General features: G+C 40.3%; 1 long non-coding RNA gene across 2 annotated transcripts in view; it reads right to left on the reverse strand.

Moving 5' to 3' along the window:
* Positions 1-742: 742 nt before the first annotated feature.
* The window catches only part of LOC129185644 (uncharacterized), a 15,719-nt gene continuing 8,777 nt past the window's right edge, over positions 743-7,684 (reverse strand). Inside the window, exons 3-5 of one of the 2 annotated variants that reach the window (XR_008572108.1) lie at positions 5,906-6,703; positions 2,607-2,898; positions 743-2,070 (exon numbers count right to left, since the gene is read on the reverse strand). This is a non-coding gene — a long non-coding RNA (uncharacterized LOC129185644). Of the gene's footprint in view, positions 2,899-5,905; positions 6,704-7,684 lie in introns of both variants that reach the window. The other variant, XR_008572107.1, reaches the window with a different exon arrangement.

Genomic DNA, 7,684 nt, shown 5'->3' on the forward strand with positions numbered 1-7,684 from the left:
ATGTGTGCAAATGTTTCTGCATATTGGTAGCATTTCCTCCCTATCCACTCTGCAAGTACAGTCGTCCCTTGCCACTTCGCATTTCGAATATCGCGGCTTCACTCCATTACGGCTTTTCAAAAATATATTAATTACACAATCATGCTGATTCGTGGTTGAATATGGCCTATGCAAATATGCATATCAAAGCTAATTTTACATATTTGTTGCCAAAGTTAAGTATTTTTAAGGATAAAAATGGCAGAAGAAGCATTCATAGACGCTGTGAATGATATGTAGTATTCAACACTGGTCACTAGGTGTCAGTAATGTTACCGTAATGCTTGGTGAGACACACAAACGCCAGACTTGATTGCAAGGACAACAGGCTTTTATTGTTGGTTTGAATTATCTCACAACAGGCTCCATCTCCTCTATTGTTGTTAATGATGCGTTCAATGTGACATAGGTTTGTAGTGTCCTAGTTTCCGTAGTGTCCCACAGTACTATTCTGAAGTAGTAAACCAAAGTAAGAAGAGCTGAAATGAGGTGGTATAGTACTTTGCAGTTAAAAATCAGCAAATCAGCTACAACTATGTATTGAATGAGAAAGGTGGGGGGTGGCACTAGTTTCAGTTGAGCACTGTGCCACAGTACAGTAGTGTCCACCTGAGCAAACAGGAGAGCCGGCTTTGGGAGGAACCAATTGGTGAGATATAGGTATAGGTCCAGCAGAGTGACGGCCTATGTACAAAAACACTAGTCCTTTTGGGCTCTTTTGTCTTTTTTTTTTTTTTTTTTTTTTTTTTTACACGGTGCTCCCTCCAAAAGAAACATTCCTGTCATGCCTCACTGCTCTTCTCTGTTTAGAATTCTCATTACAAATGGCATTACATGCACGGGCTGGAGCCGGAGGAGATGCTGAGGGACCCTTAAGTCGACCAAAGCCTGCAGCAGAAAGACGGAGATGCAGCTGTCCCTCTAAGATTCTGACTTTTTAAAAACATCCAGGACTGAGTCATGTCCACAAGAGGAAGACAATGGCTTTTGAGAAATTGGTGGGGCATTGACCTCACATTTTACCTTTCTTTTGATACTAAACTGTCTTGATATCAAACTTATCTTGGTATGCCGAGATTGACGAGCCCCTCAGATTTCCAGCAGATGATTTATGATTATGAAGTGGAGCTGCCCTTTCAAGATACCACATCTTTATGGAAAGCAGACCTGCTCTTTTCTCCCAGCACTCTCTCATGTTGGTCCAAGTGCGGCACCAGAGGACCGGATGAGACATCACTCTCCGGTCGCTCTGGGTTTTGTTGACTGACACGTGACCGTGTCCATCAGTGTTAAAGAATTGCAGCTACAAGATGGCGCTACCTATGCTAACATTACTCTGAAGGGGGGAGTGGATGGTAAGAGTCACTCGCAGACTTTTTGACTTGTTGATTGTCTGACATTTAGCAGACAATCAAGCCTTAACCTCAAAGACGTGATTTCACTGAGTTTCTCACTTAATCTTTCACAAAAGCTCCCAAAGAAAGAGTCCACAGAGCATTGTGGACACACTGAGAAGGAAAATAAAGCTGTATTTTTCCAAAAATTGTCATATACCCATATTAAGATGAGAGAGATGTGTAAGCTTTAAATAAATCAATTTTATTGTGTCATAAAGTGCCATTGTTTGATCTGTTAGACATTTCATGACATTCACACAAGTCTTAAGTCAGGGACGTCAAAAGTGCGGCCCAGGCCGTGGCTGTTTTTTTATTGGCCCTCTGCACTTTCCAAAATACAATTATACCTTATAGCATTTCTTAAAATAGCAAAAATGTGCAACGTAAGGAGTAAAAGTTCATACTAATAATATGCTTTGTCACCAAAAACACAAAGCTGAGATATAAGCTGTTTTTTTTCCTTTTACAAAAACCGTCTTTGCATATCTGCATGGGTTGGTTTAACAAAAAAGGTGGCCCCCACATCCTTTGATTTTTCAGTATGCAGCCCTGTTTGGGCACCCCTGCCTTAAAATAACAGTGTCCTCTTTTTCCTCACATGACTGTACGTAGTTCACCTTCTACTCCTGAAGCACTGCACACAAAAGGGTGAAAATACTGTGTTGTCTGTGCTATTATTTTCTTAAAAATACAACACATAGTGCAAGGGTGGGCAAACTACAGCCTTGGGGCCACATACGGCCCGCCAAGCATTTGAATTCGGCCCGCCAGTTGCTTCCAAAGTATTTAATTTAAATTTATAACATACAAGCTGGCATGATGTGGTCTAATGGTTAAAGTGCTCCTGAAAAAAAGGTACACAAGCACATATAGCAGATTGTACAACACTTTTACTGCTAAAATATGACAAATAATTCCAGGTGAACTGTTAGAATTATAAGCTTGAACTAGTGTGCGTGTATCAAATATATAGTCTGGCCCCTCTCCCAATTTTGTTAACTCAATGCGGCCCGCGAAACAAAAAGTTTGCCCACCCCTGACATAGTGGCACTGTTAAACCCAAAATTTGACCCATAAGATCCAAACTGATTTTAAATTTGTCACACAGCTCAATGCGCTGTACAAAACACCAGCAGACATTTGTTTCTTCCGTACGGTGACTGGACCCACCCTAAGAGAGGAGCTTGGCTATCCGGGAGGGGCTCAGAGTAGAGCCGCTGCTCCTTCACATCGAGAGGAGCCAGTTGAGGTGGCTCGGGCATCTAGTCCGGATGCCTCCCAGATGCCTCCCTGGTGAGGTGTTCCGGGCATGCCCAGCCGGGAGAAGGCCCTGGGGCAAACCTAGAACACACTGGAGGGATTATGTCTCACAGCTGGCCTGGAAAGGCCTTGGTGTCCTCCCGGTGGAAGAGATGGGCAGTCTGGACTTCCCTACTGAGACTGCTGCCCTCACGACCCAGACCTGACACATGACATCACAAATGTCATGTGAATAGATTAGGACACCCCAGCTTTCACTGCTCTTAATTTAATCAGGACAGTTATAAATGAGATTAGAATAAATCATATAATATTAACAATAATATTTTGCTATATATTTGATCCCATTCGCGATTCAGCATTCACTGCTCGTCAAGTGTTGAGATTTTGCGCTTTCTTTGGCGGCCCCTGAACACACCATAGTTGTGAGATACAAAGGTGAATTTTCTATATAACTTCTACACAGTGATTCCAATTCCATCCCTTCATCAATCATTTTACATGATCATTTATTAGGGATGAGTAGCTGTACATTTTATAATTTCAAATGTGTTTAATAAGTGTGTGAGGCATATTGAAGAGAAATTGGGGAGGGTTCTGCAGCTGAACATAATGTAATAATTAAAGAGTCACTCTTACTGCAAATGTTGATCTGAAATCGGTGGAAAACTTCAACGTCAAGCTAGCAGAAAATTTTGTAGGGGGAGCGAGCCGTGTGTCAAAAATAGACATCTCAGTTACTCGCAAATTTTCATCATTCCTAACCCCTGTGAAAAACGGGGATCTACTGTACTACAGGGATCGACAGAGATGTCTACTTGTATACACTTTGCTGTACATTCAAATCATAAGAAAATGTTTCTTTCAAGACATGATGTTGTGATACGGAAGAGTTGTGTTAATGGTTTAGCATGTGCATTCATTAACTTGGCTTCATCAGGTTCTCATTATGTTGCTTTCAATAAATAAACATGCATGTTTACAACTTTCAATTAGTATTCACCATAGTACCGTGAATGTAAATTCTACTTTACAAAATAAAGGGGAAGCTGTCATTATTAGTAGTTGGCCTTGCAGTGAAAGCCGCACATTGCACACGTTACATGAATCAATGTAAACCTACTGAGGCAGTTAAGCTTCATTCACCCAAATGCAAGCACGCTGCTCCACTTTGTGTAACAAGGCCTCTACGGAGAATCACATTAAGCTAAGACCACCTGTTCCCCCCTCCACTCTTGGCATAATGCAGCCTTGTTCATGGCACATTAACACCAGCTCATACGAGGTGGCAGTGCCAGCTGAACTTCAAGAGGAGTTGAGCTGCCACCGACCTCAGTTTACCGCAATTTGTGGCGCCTCCAGTGTGTTTATATTCACATGTTCACCCCACATGCAGACGAATGGCCAGATTATCCAAAGAAAAAGTCACAACTCTTAGCACCGGCGTGGGCAAGGGCCCGTCTGGTCTGCTAACACATCCCTGCATTACATAGTCGGTGATATTGATCTGCAACATGCTTACACAGAAATGTGATGCAGCAATGTGGATCTGTCACCCTGCTGTTTTCCCAAAATATGAAATTGTATAGTTTATTCCTAATTATAGGTTGTGTGGATTATACAGTAACTCTCAGGGGGACATTTAAGATGTTAGTGGTTTCGACAACCCCAGAAACATTTACTGATTACATTTCTATTTCACTCTATATTTCGCTATTCTCCTCTGATTGCACGCAGCAAAGATAAAAATCATTTGGCAAAGTGAAGCCATAAACAAATATTATCCAGTATTTATGTCAATGTTGTGTCTAATCATATATCAATCAGATGTTTACATACACTCATCATGCATTTCATATGAGTGATTTCATCATTTCATTACTTTTATTTGAAAGAATGACTCTATAAATCTTCAGTAATTCAGAAAAAAAGATTTTCACAGTCCAAATTATATATACAGGATCTAAAAAATACTGCAGAAACCATAACCTAATTAATTTGTGTTGCTGAAGGTTCCAAAAATGTTTTAACTTAGCCCTATTAACTTCTTGTCAGTGTTGACTGATTGACTGCAGCAGATAGTTTCTCTTTGGTAGCGTCCAAAGCATTTGTTTGACAGCACTCACCAGATCGACCAACACTTACAACTATGGGAAAGTCCAAGGAAGCCAATTAATTTAAATAAAGTCTAGTCTACCAATTCCACCAAATACAGTGGTCAAATACCCAGTCATATGTCCCAAGCTTGTTGATGTCTACAAAAGGCCGAGGTGATGTGAAACTTGCAAAGGAACATTTAACCAAGTATTAGTTCGGTTGTATAATGTATTTGAAACTTTATGTACTGTACATTCAAATTTGTGCGTCCGATTCTTGTTTTAAAAAAACTGTGAAGATGTTGTTTAATTATTCCATTCTGGAAAAAGAATTGTTTAAATATATAATTAGAAGCCCATAATGAATTTATTCCTATGATGAGTGTATGGAACCTGCCGACCACAACTGTATATCATTAGGATTGGGTTTTGCTTCCTAAATAAAACACTATATTGATCATTTTCCATACTGATAATAACACTGAAACAACCAAGTAAGGTTAATAGGTAAATTAAAATGTTAAAGCAACAGTAACAAATAGTTAACAGTTACAGTACAGCTGTCCCTTGTCACACTACGGTTCGAATTTCGCAGCATCACACTATAAAGTTTTTTCAAAAATATATTTAATTAATAAATCATGCTGTTTCATTGTTGAATATGACCAATTATTAGCAAAAAAAAGCAAATTTTACAAATTTTTGCCTAAATTCAGCATTTTCAAGCATAAAAATGGCTAAATGAACAAAAATACAAATACTGTATAAGGCATTATATCAGGCATATGCAGTATTCTACACTAATCACTAAGGCTACATTCACACTGCAGGTCAATTCTGATTTTTTTGCTCATATATTACCTGTATCTGAACTTTTCTTTTTTTTTATTTATTTACTTTTTATTTTGTTTTATTTAATTTCTGTATCTGAATTTTTCATGTCAATGAACAATGTGCAATTCTGATTTTTTCAAATGTGACTCAGGTTCGTATGTAGATATAAATCTGATATGTATCCAATCTGCTGCAGTCTGGGTCAGGTGGCACATATTCAATCTATACATCATTGAAAAGGGTGGATAAACACGCAAGACTTTAATAAAAGGTACTCACCAATGTAGGCAAAATGCCTGTGGAACGGGGCGACTGCTGTGGTTACCAAGGGTTACAGTGTGGTTGGTCGGAGCCAACGCCTCCTCTCCAAAGAGCCCGAGTTCGTGAATTTTTGTCCTGTAAAGAGTGACTCTTGACACCGTACATCTCAGATGATACACTCAATTCATCTGCCTGTGATGTCATCGCCACGCTTTATACCAGATTTATTAGTTCGGCGTGGGTTGCAGCCGTGACAGTAGCCCGTGTTAGGAATTGTGGTGCTGTGTGGTTATCGCTGGACTTAAATAAAAAGGTTTTTGTTCTGCCTATACGGTCTGGCGTTACAATACTTTAAGGTATATAGTGTTGGACCACATCGAGAGGGGCTCGAAAGTTAACCTCGAAAGTTAAGTCCAACTTAACAAGCCTTTCAAACTCATGGATCGGTGCTTCAGGACAAGTTAAAAGGTATGTAGAATATGAATTAACTTTATTATCTATCTGCAGGGGCCCTGCGATTGGCTGGCGACCAGTCCAGGGTGTACCCCGCCTGTCGCCCGAAGTCAGCTGGGATAGGCTCCAGCATGCCCCCGCGACCCTAATGAGGAAGAAGCGGTATAGAAAATGGATGGATGGATCTATCTGCAGGGCCGCACGGTGGTCTAGTGGTTAGCACGTTGGCAAATACAGGAACAGCCTGGAGATCGGGAAGACCTGGGTTTGATTCTCCCTTGGGCATTTCTGTGTGGAGTTTGCATGTTCTCCCCGTGTGCGCGTGGGTTTTCTCCGGGCACTCTGGCTTCCTCCCACTTCCTCCTACATTCCCAAAAAAAAAAAACATGCAGGTGAGGTTAATTGGCGACTCTAAATTGTCCATAGGTATGAATGTGAGTGTGAGTGTGAATGGTTGTTTGTCTATATGTGCCCTGCGATTGGCTGGCGACCAGAGTGTACCCCGCCTGTTGCCCGAAGTCAGCTGGGATAGGCATGCCCCCGTGACCCTAATGAGGATGAAGCGATATAGAAAATGGATGGATGGATCTATCTGCAGATGAAATTTCGTGAAGATCTGGACTTACTGTGTACATGCAATTTGTAGTGTGGCGTGTGTAGTACGGCCTACATGAAATGACAATTGATTATCTTCCCTGGACTTTTTGATTGTCAAAAAAAAGTAAATGGCTACTCTGTTGACTTTGAAAATTGATTTTCACAGCCTAGGTTATTATATATTTTGTAAGGTTGTACTTGCAAAGGTCAGTGGGTTGATCACAGCTTTTGTCTTGACTCAATGTTAAAGCAATGGGAACCAAAGGCACTATTTCCCACTATGAACTTTACTCTAACTTCTTTAATACTTGGTGTAGCAAAGTGAATGAGGTATCAAGTTAATGTCCAAGTAACGTATATCAGATAGAATTAATCACAGACTTAATTTAATTCAACCTGTTCATTCATTCATTGTTAATTCAACCTGAAGTGTTGGTTGCACTTAATTCAAATAAAATGTGAATGTATTTTGCCGTTAATTGTTGTTTACTTGTTTGTTTTATATCCATAATTAATTTATACCTGATTCCATTACAAAAACCAACGAGACTCTACAAAACTTCACCTGCACTGTCCAATATCCAGGTATTTATTTCAGTCAGAAAAACATTCCTGTCCTCCAGTGGGGGCATGACAGAAAATAATTGAGAACCACTGCCTTAGTGTGTTTTTGCCTTTGTCTGATCGTGGTGCTTCCAATTGTCTCTGTCCTTTCTTGACAGTTTGGTGCAGCAGCGCCCGTTGTCC

The sequence above is a fragment of the Dunckerocampus dactyliophorus genome, chromosome 7 (assembly GCF_027744805.1).
Source record: "Dunckerocampus dactyliophorus isolate RoL2022-P2 chromosome 7, RoL_Ddac_1.1, whole genome shotgun sequence".
Taxonomy (NCBI): Eukaryota; Metazoa; Chordata; class Actinopteri; order Syngnathiformes; family Syngnathidae; genus Dunckerocampus; species Dunckerocampus dactyliophorus.